This window comes from Anser cygnoides, chromosome 4 (genome assembly GCF_040182565.1).
Source record: "Anser cygnoides isolate HZ-2024a breed goose chromosome 4, Taihu_goose_T2T_genome, whole genome shotgun sequence".
NCBI classification, from domain to species: domain Eukaryota; kingdom Metazoa; phylum Chordata; class Aves; order Anseriformes; family Anatidae; genus Anser; species Anser cygnoides.
Genome location: NC_089876.1, coordinates 36097658 through 36119569, shown reverse-complemented (window position 1 = coordinate 36119569; position 21912 = coordinate 36097658). Strand labels below are relative to the sequence as shown.

The 21912-nt window shown below is 37.2% G+C and overlaps 1 long non-coding RNA gene across 7 annotated transcripts in view; it reads left to right on the top strand.

The window, feature by feature from the left end:
• LOC136790683 (uncharacterized) overlaps positions 1 to 21912 on the top strand; it is a 387684-nt gene that overhangs the window by 362658 nt on the left and 3114 nt on the right. For 6 of the 7 annotated variants that reach the window (XR_010831095.1, XR_010831093.1, XR_010831089.1 and 3 more), the window contains 4 exons: positions 4553 to 4655; positions 13336 to 13464; positions 16450 to 16557; positions 17263 to 17691. This is a non-coding gene — a long non-coding RNA (uncharacterized lncRNA). Of the gene's footprint in view, positions 1 to 4552; positions 4656 to 13335; positions 13465 to 16449; positions 16558 to 17262; positions 17692 to 21912 lie in introns of those variants that run through there. The other variant, XR_010831092.1, reaches the window with a different exon arrangement.

Sequence of the window (21912 nt, the reverse complement as noted above, 5' to 3'; positions counted from 1 at the left end):
ACAAACAGGGCAGTAAAACCCTGATTACCCAAGGAACAAGAGAGACCTCATGATAACTGGGAGGTTGGGAGAATTAAGGAAACTGTCCAGGAGACTTCAGAGGTGACTGATGTCCTGCCTCAGTCAACCAGTGTCCCTAGGGACTGCTGGGCTAACAGGAGATGGCAGCTGTGCTCCAGGACTTCTGTGATAATGCAAATACGTGCTGGTCTGCCTTCAGTACGTAAAGACAAGACTGATTCTCAGTATTCAGTAAAGATTCACTCTTTTCACTTAGGCCATCAACAGTTGTGGGAAAATCTAGAAAATCATGACAAGTGGGGTTTTCTTCTAAGATATTAGTAACAGAGAATTTACTTCTGCACACACTGCAGTATGCAGCTGCAGTGAATGGTCCTGTAACTGGGAAACTAGAAATATGTCAAAACCAGCAATAAATATACAAAAGTTTCTATAACAACACTGCTCAAACAACATTGCAAGAAAATGCTCATTAAGGCGTAGATCCACTTAAAACAGAGACTTCAAGAGGCTTGAGAAACTTTTTTTTCTCTCTTATTTTTTTTTTCCTGAGTCTGAACTTGCCAGAGCTGATTCAATTCTCCTGTAGCCTCGAAACTGCTCAGCCAGAGGACTCCCATTGTCGCAGCAGGAAACTGCTGTCTTAAAACTGAATGTTTTATATGTAACAGCCTATATTATACATATGCGTATGGCATCAGAACTGTATTTTGCAAAGCTTTATATAAAACAAACTAAAAACCAAAACCAAATGAACCAACAATAACAGCAACAAGCAAACAACAAAAACCCCTTTACTTATTTGGACAAAGGTTTTTATACTCCCTGGGGAGAGGAAGCAGGCATCTTGTCTCACTTTAGGCAGCTTATTTACTGTCTGAATTAATTGAAGGAGTTCAGTGATTAGCAGCAAATGGTGGCACATGGTGAACAGCCTGGATCTATGAGGAGTGGCAGAGGAGAACTTCTGAATTCACTTTACTATTAAAAATGTATATGTTGTGTGAACACAGCCACAAATGTCTAAGGCTGAACTTGGAGCCTTTGCTTATTTCTTCTATTTGGGTCAGAAATAGGATTTGGGATGCAGATAGCTACAAGGAGATATTGAGAGTGGGACACTGGTTGAAATTGGTGATCTGTAAAAGGCTTATAGAAGGGCTTCTGTTAGCGTTAAGTGGTCACTGTCTTCAGGAGGTCCTTCAGGGACACAGTAGTTTCAGCTGCCTCTTAAACTGAAGAGCTCTTTAAATATTAACTTGGCTTGTAGACTCAAAGTGTATTTCATTGAAATACTTGTGTTAAAAATCATGACAGAATAATGAAAGGGACTAATGAGGACTCAAAACTTTATTTCTTCTTCAGGATGTGGAAGAATTTCTCTTTGTAGCTTCTGAGACACTGCCTTATCACTGTGTGTATTGCTAGCTAGAAGAGGATGAAGAGAATCATTTCCGTTTTAAAGCTGAAGGACTGAGGCACAAAGAATGCAGGACTTAGTTAAATTCACACAAAGTCTGTGACAGAGTTAAGAACTGGTGTCCTAAATGTCAGCCTGGCAGAGGGTCACACCTCTAAATACCTCATAAATAATAATGTGGATTATGCTATGGATGCAATAAGTGTGCTTTTTGACAGATGAGTAAGCCAAGAAATACAGCCTTTAGAAAGGTTGTCTCATAGGAAATCTGTGGAAGTGAATCCTATTTCTGCAGAGATTATTTTGTCTTTGGTCATTTGAATGGCCTTTAAAAGTTGAATTTATGAGATTGTGTATTGAGAAAGCTTAGTGGTGTTGAATGCACTTGTACATACAGAAAGCAGTAAATCAGCTCATACATCTCAGCCTTGTGCGATAGTCTGAAGCATGAAGGCAGTAAGAGTTTGCTCCTAACACGTCATGCATGAATTTCAAGTTTGGTGAGAAAATATCTCATCCTGCCTTAGACTCGTAATTGATGTAGTTTTAAATATCTGTGTTCTGAACTTTTAGAGGTAGACAAGTCAAAACAAAATAGAAGACAGATTCTGAATCTCAATGAATATCAGGCTTTTAAAACTCAAATAAATTAGTATAGAAAATTAATTAGGAGGCATATATGTGTATGTAGCAAATAGAAAATATTGGTAGTTTTTTGTGGAATTGAGATCATATTAATACTTTGGTGTGACTTAGATTCCACATGAGAACCTCAAGTTACTATTAAAGAAACTATTATATATATTATATACTATTATATATTATTGTATATAATATAATATATGATATATATACTACTAATTATTCAATTGCATGTTGTAATACTTTGTTATTCATTAATTGGGCTTGTAGTACTGTTTGTGCTCAAGGGAAGCCATAATTATTTTATGGGCATGGGCATTAGGCAGACGGGTCAAAAGGACATGTTAAAAATCACACAGAATGGAATTCTCACAAAGCTGTAATGATTTCTTTATTGCTTTAGGTTTTTAAATCAGAAGTAGATCTCTTTCTGAAGAACATGCCATAATTTGCATGGAAGCTATAACCCTGATGTAAAACTTAGCCATGTTCTGTGATCTGTATAATGGAGAAGGTCATCTTGGATAGACACATTGATTCCTTTCAGCTACACAAATGAAAGAACCTGTTGACTTTCAGCTATGTAACTTAAATTCTAAATATGTCTGCCAGAAAATGTGTGTGGGGATGTGTATGTTAGGAAATAGGGAAGATTGTGAAAAATGGTAGCTGTGGTGGACAGAAAAAAATATCTTCTGTATTTTGCCCCATATTCCACATGAATGCAAGCTAGAAGGAATCATCAGATAAAGCTATAGACTTTTGCAGGAACTCACTGAAGCTAAGTACAAAATCTCTTCAAGTCTAAGTATTTTTTCATCAACAAGGCAGTAAATCTGTAGCTTGCAAAGACTCATGTAAACATAGCCTTAGGAAGGAAGATTCTTGGTCCGAACAAACCATGCCTTTTTTTTTTTTTTTTTTTGAACGCAAAGTGGTTAAAGAACAATTCTTACTGTATTTCTGAGTGTATGGGGAGTGATGAAATGGATATAGCAGAATATTATGGGAAATGTAACTGCGAGGGAAGATTGCAAGACTCAAATACCTAATAAAATCTCAGAAAGAAGGGCCTTCATCTGGTGAAATTCAGCATAGATCCTTATAAAATGTTCACTGGTTTTCCAGTACAGTTATATGGATTTACACTACAGAGTGCCTGGACTAGGAATGATGAAGAGAGCTCAGAAGGAGACAGCTCACCTAATATGCTTATATGCCTAAGAGGAGCTGATAAATGTTTGTCTGCTGCAGGAGACAAAACAACAACAAGGAAAAGAAACCACCCCCAAAAATAATCCAGATCAATATAGTGACATAAATGTTAGTTTCCCTCAGCTAGTAAAAGGGCATATGAACAAAAAGGGAAACATAGAGTAATAGCCCAGAACATGAAACAACAGGCATATGAGTTGCTGTTATAGGCCATGAGGAAATGGGTTAATCAAAAAGCAAAGTGTCTATTACATTCCACCACTGACTAAGCATATAAAGCAGTGGTGAAAACAGTATGAATAACTTCAGGGCTAGCCTAAGCACTTCGTTCTGTAACAAACAAACAAACAAACAACAGTGTACATTTGATTCCTAAAGTGCACCTTGAAGCATATTTAATAAGTAGCTCGTGCAGGGACTAGTGTTAAATCTGGCCCAAACTACGTTTATTTAGAATACAATGTTAAATACTTCTTTGGTGTAGATTTGCATTTATCTGACATGATGAGTCCAAGCAATACTAAAAGAAATATAGTAATACTATAGAATACTTTGGTTAAAATAGCATGTGAGACAGGAATATAGTGAATGTTCCAAAGACTTTATCCCGAGTTACAAGAGATAACCTGCTCATTGTCTTTAAGAAATGGATGAGAAAGACTGTTGGCAACAAAGGATCTAGTGTGTGTCATGTCTTTGTTGAAAGTGATTATATAAAGGCTCCTGCTAAAGCAGTCCTAGCATAATATTTTGTATACCGTCCTCCAGAATTGTGATGTGGTCTGTGCGTGCAGGAAACAGATGGGCATTTAAACACGCAGATCATCTTAGACAAGATGAGATTTCCATGCCTTAAATTAGACGGCTACGTCTATGTTAGTCAGACTAAGCTCACTTCATAGTCAGTGGGGTGTAATGAATTGTCTCAAGGGGTAAGTCATTTTATCCTGAGATAGGATGTGTAGCAATGCAAGTGAATTGTTTTATTCAAGTGCTAAACTGTTTGTGTCTGTTACTTTCTCTCCCCTCCCCTCCCCTCCCCTCCCCTCCCCTCCCCTCCCCTCCCCTCCCCTCCCCTCCCCTCCCCTCCCCTCCCCTCCCCTCCTCCCTCCCCCTCCTTTTCTTTAAGTTCACCATTTTAATTTCTCAATAAATGAAAATCCCCCCTTCCTTTTAGCATTTTTAATAGCTTGAAAACAGAATGAAACAAGTTACTGCAGGTGATACCACTTTTTTTTTTTTTTTTTTTTTTAGCACTTCAGAGAGACACTGAGCAACTTCACCACATTGAACCTTCCGTGGTACCCTGGAATCACAATACTCTATGGAAGAAGACAAATTCATTTTTTTTTTTCTGGTAGGTTTGCCAGATAAAAAGATACATACTTCTAATAACACTGTATAACAAACAATATAGTGTTTTAGTCCAAACAGATAAATACAAGTCAGATACCTCACCACATTTCTTATTGCTGCTCCATGACACACTTTCCATTTACTAACTGCAGATCAAGCTCTTCGTTTGAAATATATAAAAAATAAATAAAAAAATCATAGGTACTTGCAATTACAACTGGAAGATTAATTTAAAGAAAATAAGGTAACTCGATCTAAAGATGAATGAAGGCAATAATTTATAGCCCAATATCTGTACAAATGAAACTGGTTCTATTAACTCTGGCAAAATTAGGTCCATTTCCAGCTAGTCATGGTATTGCAGTAGAGCTCTCTAATCCCTTGTCATCCAGATTGAATAGCAGAAAGTGGAAAATTCCAGTAGGGAACACTTCAAAGAGCTTCAAGACAAAAGATTTTGGAAGTTTTTTTTTTTCCCCTCCTATTAATTGGCAAAGAGATGTGATGAGGACAGTTGTCCTCAGTTATAGCTTGATAAAAAGCTGTTCAGTCTCATCATTCAGTTAACACAGAATGGGTCAGGAGACACTCTGGTGAGGTTAGGCTACCTAAAACACAGCACCATACATGGTTCTCTCCATATCCAGAACGCACTTCTTATGTGGGCCTTTCTCCTGCAGCCCTAACTGTCTTTCTCCCCTTTGAGAGGCTTCTTACTGATGCACATGATTTTTTTTTTTCTTGAGGTTTTGAGTTTTGCAATACATTTATCTGACTTAATACCAGACATATGTTTGGTAACAAAAAATAATATTTTCAAGACTGTGTTTACATATTGACCTTGAGTGGCATGTTGAAACCTTGGTGTCTGTTTGAGTACCTGAAGGCTGTTCAGACGTGGTCTTCATGGGCTGTTTTGGTGTGGGATGTACTATTTAAACAAGTTTTGCTTAAGGCATATTCCATCCTTTCCAGGTTGTGTGGTGACCTTATATAGCCATTTGATGTTAACTGGATTAGAAGAAAGTACTGATGTGATTAACTCCATTTATCACACTGTAGTTGTTGACAGTTGAGCTCATTACTTGTGTTTGCTTCATGGACATCATGCTGCAAAAAGCCTTGTTCAGGAAAAAAGATCCTGCAAAAAGTTTTCTCTTGAGGCTTTTGAAGTCCACTTTGCTAGAAGTTTCTGTTCTTGTTTCTTGGTCTGAATGACCTTGAAAGTAAAAAAAAAAAAAAAAATACATTGAGACCTAGTGTCTGTACTGTCTATCTTGTCAGGGTGAAATTCTGACACACAGATGTAGAGATGTAATATTGTTTTGTTAGCAGAGTTGCTACAGGTGAAAATGTGGGCACTTGTATGATTCCTAGAGGAGTGTGAGTAGAGAGTGTGTAGGTCATGTAAGTTATAAACCCACTGCATTTCTGAAGGGACAAATTATTGTCAGAAATAGAGATACAGGCTTTCCTATACTATACTATTTACTATACCTTTACTATACTATACTATATTTCCTATACTTTTCCTATACTTCAGCCTGTCTGTACTACTGGAAAAAGAGCGGAAGAAAAAAGAAGAAACAGCAGGTTCTTTGCTTTTCATAGGTTTTTGAATTCAGCCCACTTTAAATTGTACGTGTTATGTGTCTGTGAATAGTGTGCATTTATCATGCTTATCTACTGATTGTCTGATGTTGTTTATCTATTGCTTTCTCTAACTAATTCTTCATCTGGTCTTGCTTTCCCTCCTCGTTTCATCTTAGCTCTGTGCCTGTGCCACGTTATCCTGCTTTTTTCCAAAAATGATGCCACACTGGGCCACATGGGCATTACTTTGTTTGATTTGACTTTCTCTTTTGAATTCCCTGTCTTAGTTAATTCTATCTTGTTACGGAATCTGTAGCAAAGCTGAGACATTTTGGCACCTATGGTGTGATGATACCCTCCTTCTCTCTGCTTCTTCTCTATTCTTTCCTACATGTAGATTGAGAGAGAAGAAATGAAACTAACTTAGTAACTACTGGGACCACAACAGCTTTTCTGCGCAGTCCTGAACTGTGGCCTCCTCTTGTCCTAGCGCAAAGTGTTACAGCACTTTGGGAACCCCAAATTCTGTACAAACTTGTTCTTCTAGTAAGGATCACTGAGTACCTGGAAGATGATTTCTAACAGTCTTGTCTTGCATTGTATATACGTGTGCAAAGTGCTTACTTGCCACTTGGGACAGGCAAAGCTGTCACCTTGCCACAGTCCAGGAAGAAAAACACACATCAGGAAGTTACTCTGGCTAACGTGCAATGCTAAAACCACTGGAGAGAGGTACATTGGAAGCATGGAGAATATCACTCTAATAATAAAAATGGGGCTGAGTCAGTCAAAGCTCTAAGTCCTTTCATTTCTCCAGCTGAAGGGTAAGCAAGTGGAAGACTGCCCTCAAGCAAAGAGCAGGCAGCTGCTGCCTCAGGCAGCTCAGCTACTAAAGACACAGGTACAAGAGTCAAATCTTGTCTCCTCAAGAATCCGCTTCTTCCAGTTTCTGTCTCTGGAAAAAACAGCCCGGACCTGGGGATGCAGGCCCTGTCCTGTCAAATAGCTGACCCTGCTTTGAGCAGAAGGCCAGACTAGATGACCTCCTGAGGTTCCTTCCAAACTGAATTACCACATCATCCTTTGATAGTAGTCTTTATTGAATCACCCTTTGCTACAAGAAATCTAATAGTGTAAGGAAAACCATCAGTACAAGAATGCAAAGTAATTGATGGCAATAGGATTTTCCAGCTTTCTTCTATGATCCCTTGATTTTGTTGATCCTTCTGTCTTTGATCAGTCTGTGTTTTTGCCTAAAGAAGCAATTACTGCTTTACATATGGGTTAAAGAATAAGAGTTACAGCCACAGAAAGTCCCTGTGTTTCTCTTGCTTCTGACCCTACTTAGGAACGCTATTTTCTATTACTGATGTTATTGCTATTAACTTGAGAGACGTGTTATTGGGTTGCCCAGCAGAACAGATTGGATCTGAATCAACATTGGACACCGTTACATTTTTGTTACCCTGGCTTAAAGACAAATATGACTGAAATTCATGTGGCCACCACACGTGAAACAAAGGTCTGGTAGCTGGAGTTCAGAAGTGGATTTACTGTAACGTGGAAGCACAGCCTAAGCATTTTCTTCTGAGTTGAAAAGGACAATGAGAGAACACAGTGTCTTAAAATACTTTGGAATAAAACCAGTAAGATTTTTAGCCCTCAAATGCCTCTGTTTCCCTGGAGTACTTTTATTTTTTATGACTGCATCCTGAAGCATCCTAGTGTGAGTTGAATGTTTTATGTTTCACGTTGTACTGTATGGATGGGAAATGCATCGCTCTTGTCTTTCCTCTTTTGGATTTTGATTTCTTATGCATTCCTTTTGGGTGGCACAAGCAGTTCAGAACTGGCTGATATGTATTTTTGGGGGGCATTTACAGAATTAACTTGCTATGAAATGTTATTGATACACATGAAAGGCCAGCTTTCTGGGGAAAACAAAGCATAGCCATTTCTACTGTTAGTGTTGCCCATCACTCTCCTCCTCACTCAGAAGAAAGCCTGTAAAATGGCTGCAGTGATATTCTGCTGAGTATTAGTGATGAAATGAAGGACTTGTAGCATGTCAGCCTGCAGATCTCTTTGCTGATCTGCAGGCCAGGTGAAGTTATGACAGAGGACTCTGCAATGTGCTTTCCACGCTGTCCTGCCAGGACAGTTCATACTTTTTCCATGTGCATTTCCCTGGATGGGCTCTATGGAGCTTCATTCATTGTACCCACAGTAGAAAATGTTTTTGTCTAGACATTATCATTTTTTCATAAAAGTAAAGAAGTGGTGTTTTTAATGTATTTCTTCTAGTAGTTTTCTGGAACCATCTATTTAGAAAAAAAAAGTGCAGAGAATTTCTTTCTCGTTATTTAATATTATATTTTATATCAAGTACCAGAGGATTTATTAAACTGAATCCTTTCATTACCTTTTTATAATGAGAAAAGTTTATTAGAGAACATAGGGTCATAAAGCATTTTTCTATAAACATCTTAAATGCTCTATTTAGGCTTCAGTCTGCTCTTTCAACTCCTTCAGACAATATCACCTCAGTCACTCGCTGCCAGCCCGCCTAGTAATCTCTTCAGGCTGCTGATAAATGTCTGTTTTTCTTGCAGACCTCCCTGTGCCCTGCCTTCTGGCTTACTCTTACTGTTCCTTCTGGCATAACAGCTTTCTACTTTTCCAGTCCAGAAAGGATCCATTTGGGGGCTCTGTGCTGACCTTTAGCACAAGGAGAATTCCAAAATGTAAAGGGAGAAATACCCATGTTTCCTCCGGCAGGTTTACCTGGGTTGAAGTCAGTGATGTCTCCCCAAAAAAAGTAAGTGCCTGCCTGCTATTTTTTCAAGCTGCAATTTCACTATTCTGTTCTGCTCCTGGTGGCCCAGGTGAAGGCTGTGGGCAGAGGAACTAATTTGCAGTCAGTGGGGTGTGAGTACAGCATTGTGCTGGACCTAGACCTGTTGTCACCTGATGCCAGTGCATGAGGTTGAGTGCACAGTATGGCCTTCGTGGACCGCTTGTAGCTGAACAATCCTGTTGCATAGATTAATGTCCCAGCAACTAAATATTGGTTTCTGTATACAGAGGAAATAATACAACTTTAATTGGCACCAAAGAATTGAAGCATTTTGCTGCTTCCATTGTTTCTTTTGGGATGTCTTCTATGCACAAAGTCAAATGAATTCCAAATTTTGTCTTGAAAATCAGTGAAAATCTGTTTGTGAAACCGCTAATTATTTAATTATTATTTAATTACTAATTCTGAACACAGATCTTTTACTGAAATACTTGAGAGTTTTTATAATTTTCAAGGGAAAAAGCCTGGAGTAAAATATTATTTAGGTCTGTTGCCCAATGAGTCTACAGAGTTGCTGCATATACAGCAGTCTGTCACTTAGCTGTAGTCCCTGTATACCTGAAAGACATGTTCGTACTGCATTTTTCTCTGTTCTTATCACTGATACAGCTGTATTCATCAGAAAAATGTTGGAGTACACAGATGCCTTTTCTGCACGAATAAAAAAGAATTATATAGTTTCATGTCTCAAAAGCTCCTCTGGCAACTATAACATCTTATTAATTCAGTGAAATTGGCAAATTGACTGTGTGGGAAGAGGTTCAAAAGTTGCATCAGTTGAATCTGAATTAGTTCCTGACTGGATGTTAGATATTTCTGCTGTAGGCAACATACGCTACACTTGAGATGCTACCTTCCCATGTTTGGAACACTCTACCATTTGAAACTCTCAGAAGAATAACTGCATCTAGATCTTAACTTATAACATAGAATTACTGCAGAAGTAACTTGTTGAATAAATCATGCATGCTTTTTAGGAAAGATAACTCTTACTGTAATCTTTGAAAACCATGGTCAGGCCTTAAAAGTTTTAAGGAAAGGGAGAGAAGTAAACAGAAGTGATGAAGGAAGTTTTAATTTATTTTAAAGACTAGTTATAATGCTTTTTAATTGATTATCAAGAAAGAAAATGTATACAGTGAGGTTATGGAAAATAATTGCAATAAATTTAAGTGTTTTAAATTAACTGTATTTGAGGAAGTGCAGAGGCCTTTCTAATGATATACTATGTGTGTAAAGCTTCATTAGTAGGAAGTAATATGGTGAAAACAAGTTCCTTTCCTGAACAGTTTTCACATCTAAGGAAACAAAAAAATCCTCAACAGATTATTGGAATAAAGCCTTTGGGATTGATCTTTCTTGCCATTTTTGACTTCTTTATAAAAATTGCAATACTAATGATAGTATCTACTCTTTGAAATTAATACAGGAAATAAATTGAATAGGTTTGGATTATGGGATTCATAAGTGATCTGAAGCAAATGTTGTTTTAACTTCTGCAAATACAGAATTAAGTAGTGTTTTTTGTTCGTTTGTTTTTTAAAACTTACATACATAATGTTTCCTAACTAGAAAAGGCAGCACCTGAAAAAAATCATTGGAAAGTAAATTATCTAGGATGAGTGTGTGTAACACACCAAGGACAAAATTGAGAGGAGACTAGCAGGCCTTGGGAAATCTTTAGAATGTATAAAACGTTTTCCTGTCTTCTCCAAAAGGAGTAGCATTTGTTTTTGGCTATGTACCTGGACACCAGATTTAAAAATAGCTGGGTTCCTTCCTGCCTGAGGAAGAGAGAAAGACATAAGCCAGATTTATTGGCTGACCTACAAGCTTTACATTTAATTTCTTTCTGGTCACATTTCTTGAAGACATTGCTTTACAGACAGGGTGGTCAAAGGAGCAGTTCCTCCGCTGATCCACATTAATCTAGATATTTACAGACTTATATGCAAATGTATTTGTTCAGGTGCCGCATTTGGAGGAATACACGCTCCCTCCAAAACATTTATCTACACAAAAATACTTTGCACAAATATTCCCAGAAAAGCGAAACAAAATTAAGCTTGCTTAATAATACAGGGGGGATTTTCCAAAGTGCTTAGCGTTGCTTGGATTATGCTCCCCATTGTTTGGGAGAGTTTTATCACTGCCTGCAGTGAAAGAAGAATCAGATTTAGCTTAACCCTGTACAAAATTATATTAGTTTTTCTTCCACTTTTTTCGTAAGAATTGGTGGAGATTCATTTACACAGTGGTACCTAACGGGTAAAGATTCTTCTGATGTAGGATGCAAAATGCATCATATGGTTTCCCTGGTGTTTTATCATGAAGTTATTCTCTGAGGCAGCATCTGCCAACCACACAGGGAGATGGTAAGAGGAAGGACAGATACATATTGATTTTTCAACTCAGTATATTTATAGTGCATAAGAAGATAGCTCACTCCAGGAGAGGTGTCCTGAAGCAATAGTGATAAATAAAGTGACACAGCTGCAACTGGCTTGCTTTTTGGGAAGAGTTGAGGGAGTGTGGGGGCTGGTCCTGATATATTCAATGAAATTTAGGAAACATATACTCTTGAGTAAAGCTGTCCAAGATGATAATACTTTTGCTACCATTTGCTCCTCAAAATAACATTTTATTATAACAATATTTGACTTTCAGAAAAAAAAAATAAAAAATCCAAGCACAAACTTAACTCTGTGATCTATGATAGTTTATGTAGTGCTGATACAGATTAATGTAAGTTTTGCAACATTATTTACCTATTAATGATGATGGTGTCCAATTGTATGACTAAAATAGATGTCTAAAATTTATATAATAACTGATCATGCATGTCTACACAGTTGCAGATATGCATACTCTATATAAATATATATAAATATGCATGGGGTTTTGTGTATCATACCTGTCATTTAAATATACAAAGACATATGAACTTTACAGAACTTTCCCATTTTGGGAGATGTTTCCTAAAGGCTCTCATACCCACTGCACTGCATTGGTTTCCAGCACCACAGTCAGTGTAACTTTTAATCTTAAGAGTAAATCTGTTTATAAAAACAGAGGTATTTGGCATGTGCTAGCATACCTGTCTTAACTCATTCTACTTAGCATGATAAAATAATAGTGAAGCTGAGACGGCACAAGTTTTTATATATATCAGAAATGGAATACCAACTCTCCCAAGGCCATGGTTATAAACTGTGATCCGAGACACAAGGTAGAAACCATGATACTTTTTATTCACTTCTGTTTTTACTTGAATTGGTTAAAGATAGGACACGTACTGTCACATGTGCTTCAATCACCATTTTGATTTCTTTTTTGATGACACCTAAAGTCATTGCAGGACTTTTGAAAATCTTCTCTATACCACTGAAATACAAGCAAGGAACAGAAGATACCAACTTTCAACATTTCCATTAGAAGATGAGAATTTTGAGAGATAGAAAACAAGCACTGAGACTAAAAGAGCTGTTGATTACACTATAATTCAGAAATTATTAAGTAATTTCTTATTTTGCTGAGTTAAAGTTTCTGTCATCTTTTACCTAGTGATTCTAAAACCTTGTTGGTGTCTGCATGACTGTTTATGGAGCCATATGAAATTTTTGTATGTTCAGAGGGCGTATTTTTTCATTTTCTTTTGATTGTTCTGCATAAACAAAGTGGCCAAATTGCCAGAAAGTGCCTGAAGTCTTAGTGAGGATTTCTCTGCAAGTGTGAAGTGTCATTCCCTGGCTCCAATGGAGGTGGAATTTGGTGTGGTAAACTGAATACTGTTGTTTGCTTGGGACTTTAGGGACTTCACTACTATAGTAGTGAAGCAGACAGTGTTTAGAGGCTTACACCAGTAACTTCCTAAGTCTAGATATGATTTAAACAATTTCTTTATTGGAGAGTAAAGTTTATCACCTGAAAAAGATGTACAATAACTCCATGTTCTGTAGACCTTGGTATTTTAGGATCAGTCAAAAGAGGACAGTTCTACTCTGCAATGAGTAGAAATGGAAATGGGATCATTAAAACTGCTGACTGTTGAAATAAAATAGAAATAGTGGGATGAGAAGACATGGCCAGAAATTTTCTCAAGAACCTGCATTTAGTTCTAAAAATGGAATGGCCTCTGGACAATTGTTTCCCTTCTAAGTAGGATTTAAAGTTTACATGACTGGAGAACATGTCTTGTTTCCTTCTGATTCTTAATTTCTTTGTTTTTCAGGCACCTCAAGTATCACAAAAAGGCTAGAAACCTTGCATCCAGAGCCGAATATGGGCTGTTTGGTTTTCTCGCATGAATGAATTTGCTTTCAGCTGAGAATTTACTTTTAACAAATAAGCTGTTTTACAGGTGAGCAAAATCTATCATTCCAAGTGCTAAGCTGTGAGCAATGGTTCTTTCAGTGCTCAAAACTGAAAAATTGGAAACAACAACAGATTGGCTGTGAGATGAAGTGTCTCTGCTAACAGTAGGAGGGGTTTTCAAGTAATATTGATTTTAATCACCAGGTTATCGTAACTGTGACCCTCAGTTTCTGATGTGTGTATTCCCAATACCAAAAGGAATCTATGAGAAGTCTTAAGACACAGCATGATTAAGTCAAGGATATAAAGACATGGATCTCTGAGGACCTGGGACTTGAACCCAAGTAGGACTGATTTGCTTTCCAGTTTTCAAAGAGCTCACGTTAAAACACGCAGCTCAGTCAATAGAGCTCAAGAGATAGCTTTTACATTGTAGTTACACTCTGTCTGTAATAGGGTTCAGTTATTCTGCTAACTGTATGTGAGGGATCTGCAAAAAATCTCCAGATTTGTAGGAGAAAAATAAAATGAATGCAATCTGCTTCATATAACTGTCTGTAGTGAACAATAAAATGGCTGTAACTGGGATCATTTCTTCCCATATGGAAAAAATATAAGTTTTCTATGTATTTGTAATACATTTGCTTAAAATTTATGGCACATATATTTAAAATATATATCCCCTGTATAAAATACTGTATGTTTAAAATAGGACAACTTTGCCAATTTTCATAATATTTCAAATATGTGGTATAACAAAATGCATTCAAAGTATCATTAAAAATTGATACTTTTGGAACATTTAAAGAGTAGTTATATGTTGTCCTGAGTATTTTTAAAGAGGCGTCTGCGTGGAAGATTTTTGAGAGATAACTGATGAACAGAAAATAGAGGTTTTTTTCCCACCCTTCTGTAGAACCTGTGATAAGATTTAGTCCAGAATAATAGTATTTAACAGATTGAAGGTTTTTTTTTCATGTTATCTCCCTGTGCTTTGTGTAGTAGCAATGTAATACTTTTTATCAGAGAGACTCAGTAGAAAGTCCTGACTTTCCTGTGCTCCAATGATGCAAAGTATCCATAGGCTTGTCTAAACCCAGATAAGCCATATTTACAGCTGTTTTGAGTTGCCAAAGGAGTGCAAAGCAGCTGGAACTTATTGGTGAATCTGGTCTTATATCTTTTCAGTGCGTTCAGAAACCAATGTGGTTGTGTGTTTAAAAAAAAAAAAAAAAAAAAAAACCACAAAAACATAGAGCAGGTTGCTCTGTGTCACACTACTCTAGAATTCTGTGGGAAGGGCTGTTTTATATCCTGAAATAAGAAGCCAGCATGGTTCAGAAGTAACAGTGCCTTGATGTACAATGTCTGGACCAAGCTCTGCCTTCAGAGATAGGATATAAGTAACTGGGAGCAATACATTTGCTTTGATGGGCAGATTTTTTTTTTCTTGGAAGTTGCTCAGAAATGAACCTGGAGCACTAATTCTCTGATAGCATTTTAACAAAAATGGAGAGAATAATTGAAGGTCCAGGAAATCCTTCGACAGCCAAATGGTGCGGGGGTGAGCAAGTTATGCCTAAAGCTGAACATGAAATAGATTTCCAGGCCTACTGAAAAAAAAAATGGGAGTGGAGAACTTTTCCTACTTTATATTTGGATGAAAATATCAATTAGAATAAAAATAAAAATAATGAACAAAAACCTTCTACCCATAGATTGTGTGGCTTGCTTCAGCTTTGCAGGAACCTGATATTCAAGACCTTCTCTCTTAGTCACACCAGGATTACACCCTATTTTTTGTACCTGAGATGAGACTCCTGATGTATAGCCTTTCAGATATTGTAGAGGGGGTAGTGGAAAGAAATCTTGGTGTTTAAACAGAATTTGTGTCATTGAAGTTTAAATTGATACAGTCCTAGAAAATGTTTGGTTTTGGCAAATCTGCTGTATTTGAAGAGAAATGATATTTTCCCCCCATTTTTTTTTTTTTTTTAAAATCTTAACAGCTGTAGTTAAGTAGCTGTTTTGGGCCAAATTTGCTTCAGCACGCCAGCACCTAAATCCTGTGATTCATGTACTAAGCATCTAACAACGAAATTCCAGTTTTCAAAAGTCATGTTCAGCTGCTGCCCAGCCCCAGTGCTTCTTGATGCCTCAGGTTGCTGCACCAAAGTTTCTTGGGTTCCAAAAGCACTGTGCCCAGAAATGCCTTCTGTTTTTGGGGTATTAAATGTCAGTGTGCCACGCTCTCATCATTCTCTTGCCCGAGTGAACCAGTGGGGTGCAAGTTCACATGAACTGGCTGAGCACACCTAATAAATAGCGCGGGCTCCCTGAACAGAGGAAGCTCTGCCGTGGCTGCTCCCATCTTATCCAACTGCTCAGCATTTTGTCCCATCTCCAGGATGATGATTGAGTTTTTCTCTCTGCCTGAAGTAAATCAAACACTTCTGCTATGATGCCTAGCTACTGGAATATGGGAGACGGAAGATGATGCTTTCCCATTCCGTGGATGCCATTAACATGTGCAGTGCTCCAAGGAGTACATAGAACGTGCTTTACTGCTTAACCCAAGATTTTGAAATGTTTACTAGAACAAGGACTGTAGCTCAGTTTTCCCTCATGCTGGGAAGGTCCATGGTGATCTCATGCTCACTCTTTGCTCCAGTTACTATATAATAATATTTAATAGAAGGGACTGAGACTATTTCTCTATAAGCTATGGAATATTTTAGAAAAGGGAAACATCTTGTGGATATTAGGGCACAGAAAAGCTAAGCAGCTTGTTTAAGGGCATACAAAGAGATTCTAACAACTGAAAATGGAATAGGCACCTTTTGGTACCTTGTCCTCTATTTTAGCCATAAACTCTGTTTTCTTGGTCAGTAACAGTACCAAAGGTATTTACAGCTTTGGTATTTTCCTGTAAACTGAGTTTTTGCTCTCTTGAATTTATCCTGAATGCAACACCTTTACATGGCACTTAGGTGTGCAATGGCAGTCATGATCAACTGTGTTTATTTTGCAGGATGCAAAGGTGGAAGGGGTGGAGTGTCTTATGACTTACTACACTGTGGGTGCAGACACTGACATGATTTCTGGATCCTCATGTATCTGCCTTGCTTGTTTGGACAAGGTAATCAATTCTCATGGTCCTGTACCCTTCATTCATCCTAGAAACTCATTTCTTACTCTGCCTTTACTACTTTAGGGAAGATGACAGGCAGTTTTTCCTTTTCATATGTTTAGCTCCTTTAAGTACCTTCTGGACAGGTCGACATTGTTCTCAGCTTTTTTCCTAGACTACCCAGATGCTGCCTGGAAACACTGGGACTGAGTTAGACTATTTTTGAGGGAAGGAGAGCTTGTACTGAGTGAATGCCGGGAGCTATTTAGAGCTGCCTCAGACAGGTTATTTTCCCCTCAGGATATGGAATAGTGTCTGTGGCTTCACACCTGTTGAGCTCTGGTGGGCTCCATGCTAAAGAGCTCTAGTGGCAAGGGAGAAACAGGGCTTTTTTCTTCATTTCCTACAAATTTAATTATTTTGAAGGGATTGTCAACTCGATTGTGAACATGCTTTGACATTTTTGTTGACTTTTAAATTTCTTTTCTATTAAATGGTTAGATTGTTAAAAAGTTAGGCATGGAAATCATAATATACTGTAACTAAATACGTAAAATCCAATAATAAAATTATGGGGAAAAACCCTGAAGACATTAATAAAGTAATATAGAAAAAAAGTAAAAAACGAACAAACAACAACAACAACAAAACCCCAAAGCGTGGTGTATTTCATAATTGTGTTAGTCAAATAATCATGATTTTTTTTTTTCATAGAAAGAAAGCCTACTTATAGATTAAGCAACTATTAGAAAACTCTGTCTCGAGATATCTCCATCACTTGAAGAAGGACTGCAAGCTGTATTCTGTGTGAAGGAGGCTTCCTTCTCTGTATCTCTCTTCTAAGGGCAAGGAGGAAGTATAGGAAGAATTGTTGGAGGGAAAGAATTAGTCATTTGAAATCAGCTGAAATTGGGAATAGTTTTATGCTTGTTGTAATGTAAAAGTGCATAATTTTTTTCTGTGTTTTGAAAATGTATTATCCTGTGAGCTTGTAAAGGACAACAAAAGACCTAAAAATACATTGGATCAAATAGTTTTGTATTTTCATTCACAGTCTTATGTATTTCAGTTCCTGTTTTCTCACTGTTATAAACAGTAGTCTTTAAATTATTTTTTTTTCTTTTTTTTTTTCTTTTTTTCCCCTGCAATTCTGTACAGGTCATGTAGATGTCTACTAGTCATTAAATGGCATCAAAAGAATGTGCATAATCAAACTTCCACAAACAGGATTACTTGCTGTATGTTGTTCTTACTGTTAAGTATTTACAGGGTCAATTAATTGGAAGTTAAACCTGGAGGCATCTTTCTAACTGTGGCCAATAATATATATCCCTTGAAAAATCTTGGTTAAGTTGCTTGAATAACATAATGAACAGTCTATTTTAACAGAATAATAACAATCCAATCAGACTAAATCTTAAAGCAAACCAAATACTAATTGTTTTCAACAAATTTCCAATGAAACGGTTAACTTTCCAATACTGTTCGATTATGATGATTAAACTTAAAAATCTAGAATTATTAAGAGAGTAATCTTACAGCTCTTTCTATCCATCAAAATCGAGGACCACTGTAAATCTCAGGAGAAACCCTTTTCTCACAAGAGTTATTAGACCAATTCTAAATCAGCTGATGGCCAAAATGAACCTCTAAAGTTTTAGAAGTTCATAAAATGTTAAGTACATATTTTTTACGCCATTCATAGTTGTTCTGGAGGACAGCTTAATCTGTCCTCTCATCAGCATTGTTTTTTTGGTTCCCAAAGGAATATTCTACAGTGTGTTTCCTTTGACATATGATACAACTACATTTCAGCATAATCTGTTGCAAGAAGGTTATGTGAAATATATAGAAGAAATGTTTTGCAATAAGATTTTGGTTATTTCAGGAAAAATTAACTGTTAGGCCCAGGTACCAAAACCTGTAAAATTCCTTAGAGCTGGCTGAACTAGTAAGCACAGGACCCTTTTATGCACTTTGAGTTTTGCGAAAGTAAAAGCAGAAACCTGAATGGAATGCTGAAATGAGTATTAGAGCTCATATGGATGAAGAGCTGCTATAAGACCCATCTCAATTTTACCTTTATTTTGCTAAACTATATATAGATTAGGCACAGTCATGTCCATTAGTAATTTCTGTCTTCCCCTCATGTAAGCATAAAACTAGTTTAACAGAGTTTCCTGGGAAGAGCATGATGCATCCAAAACACACAAGTCCTCATCCAGCTTCCTGTCTGTAGGTAATGCTGCAGTCATTTTGGATTAGCGATAAACGGTCATGAAATTGGAAACAGGTTCTCCCAGCTTTACACAAGAATCTGCAAAAACATGAATACTTGTACCCAGAAAGTGTGATTCCAATTCAAACATCATAAAATAATATACAGTGCATGCTTAACTGCATGCAGGGCCATAAGAACATATTAAATGACATTGCCAGATGCCAAAGACAAATACGGTTTCAGCATTCAAGTGCAGAGGAACCTGGAGGAGTCTATGGTTTAGCTTGAACTACTGTCAGGGCTTTATTTCTATAAAATTATTTTCTTCCCCCATCAATTTTTGCCCTTCATTTCTGTTATCATTCCACTTGTTCCTGGCACTTATGTTTAAATGTCATATCATACATCTGAACCAGTTCTGATACGGCCTGAGCACTGTTCTGCTGTGCTGATCGAGTGACCTACTGTCACCATTCCTTGAACCTCTTAAGTGTGCAAGTCCCCTCCTGGAAGCACAAAGTGGTAGAGATACCAGGGAAGTCCTCATCAGGCTTAGTGCACAATGTATGTGTGCTTTTTTTCTTTTTCTTCCCCCCTTCCTCTCCCCCCAGGCTTTTTGATTGAATTACCACCCACAAGCTTTCAGCTGAACAGGTTTCATTCTTGTTCTGAGGTTGTGCAAGGTGGGAGATCTGAGAGATGAAAAGGTGGATACAATCATCTTTGGTTCTTCATACAGCTACAGTAGTTTCTACAGGGTACTACTGGGATCATAAAAACGACAATTAGAAATGTTGATCTGAACACCAGCCCTGTCCAGTTTGAGAGAAAAACACAGGTAGTACAGTGAGTGATTCATACTATTCATTATTCTAAGGATTTGGAGCATGAAATTATTCAGATTTAGAATCCAAATAAAGAAATATTTCATAATTAAATGATGCAAGTTGGGAGGGAATAATCTGAGAAATCACTTACTCTGGCTATCTCATCAAAAAATTGGGGTGTATGTGGGGGGGGGGGGGTGTCATTTGCCAGCACATAAATCTAAATCTGGAACTCAGCTGAAGTAGTCCAGTATGAAAATCAACATCTGTTTGCTCATGCTTCTTGAAATGTTTAGGCTGCAAAAGATGAATGCTAGCAAACCAAAAAGAAAGCTTTGAGGAAGACCTGTAAAAAGGACAAAACTAGCCAGACTGTTGCCTTCCAAAATGCTTTCATGTTTGAAAGGAGTTAAGGATTTTCAAAGGTTTTGAAAGTGGCCCTGACATATGACTTGAGAGCCAGATGATAATATCTGTCCCAGTAGGAACTGAATCAATACCCTAACAATATAAATCAATGACCTTCAGCTGAAAACAAAAGATCCCACATACTTACCATAGTAAATGTAGGTTACATTCTGTGACTTGATTTTTTAATTTATTTTTTATCACTATCAATGATATCATTGCTTCTGTATGGTAAATGCACACTTGTTTCATACCCTGTAAATGCACAGTTGCTTCATATCCTGTAATCTGTCACACCAATGGAGTTTTTGCAGTTTTCCCATCTAATGCCACTCTCAGGGTACTGGGGCAGTGACAAATTTGAGAGAGTCTTGCTCTCTTAAATAATCCATATTGGCCATTCATCATATCTAGTGTGATATTCTTCTCCTAGAAGACTAGGGCAAATATTTCAGCAGCCAGAGGCAGAATTGAAAGGCCTTGTGGTAAGAGGTCTGCAGCTCTGACGTGACTGAGTCTTGAGCAAAGATCCAAGTTCTGTTTATCCACACCCCTGGAAAGCACTCCTGCAAGCTGGTGAGTGAATCTTCAGCCATTTGCTTTTCCCTTAAGCTCCTCAATAAGGGGTCTTCTACCTTTTTTTTTTTTTTCCCAGCAAAACTTTGAAATTTCTTGCCAAAAACTTGCAATGTGAATGGAAATTTGATTTGCCTGGGAGTAGACTCATATTTTGTCTTTGACCCTTCTCCTTTATGGATGCAACCACTCCTCCAAAAGTTATGTACAAAAATAAGTTAGCATTGTGAAACATGCACCTAGTGATTTTCTCATGAAGCAGAAGTAACAAATCAAACCCTTACCACCATCTACTTGAACGTTGTAAGATGGATTTTCTGTACAATTTGAATAGTCCAATTTCTTCTACAGTGTCTAATTTCACAGATACAAATGATAAAGGAGGAATATGGAAGCCTTGTGGATTTACTGGTAAAACTCCTTCTCAAACATATCTGTCATGGTACTTGTGAGAATCATTCTACTGTTATACTTTCTTTCACATACAACAGCAGTGGCACAAGCCCACGACGTTATTTCACAGTCACATTCTGGATTTGCTTTAGTAATCTCAAATGAAGTGTGAAGTGTAGGAAAAGTCCCCCAGATAATTCCTTCAATTTTCTGTCTGATCTTAGATATTTATCTTTAGAATGTGAACTCAAACAGACATGCTAAAGCATTGTGGAGAAAATAAAGTAATTTTATACCAGGTCCTTGTTTTAGGTATGTTTGACTATGTTAGTTATGTTTGACTATGTTTCTGCCCTTTTTACTATTTTAGGCAAGTTTTGTTTACTTATGTTCTCCCTTATCAGCAAGCAAAGCAGTTATTTTTTGTAAGAATAACAAAGATGATTCTCTAATATTTCATTTCTTAAGTTTTCAGATACTACTCCCATTCCCAGAGAAATGAGTTTGAATAAACTAACTAGTAATATAGTTAAGATACTGACAGAGTATTTTGTTCTAATATCAACTGTATTAGCAGTTACTAATGCTAATAATTAATTAATTAGCATTAGTATTACTGAGGGATTAATTTTACCTGTAGCCTTTTTTTTTTTTTTTTTCCCTTTTTAACGTAGAAAAGAAAAAATATCTAAGAAAACCAAGAAAAAAATCCTAAACCCCTAGATGCCGGTAAGCTCTAAGGGGCTAGGTTATATTTGCAAAGTTAAATAACCAAACAGAAGAACTGCTAGCTAGCTTCAATGAGCCAGATACTTGAACTTTCACAAAGCCAATGTTGAACTGCTGTTTTTGCAGAACCACCACACTCTACAGGTCATAAAGGATCAACTAGGAACATAAGGGAAAGCACATATATATATATATATATATATATATAAA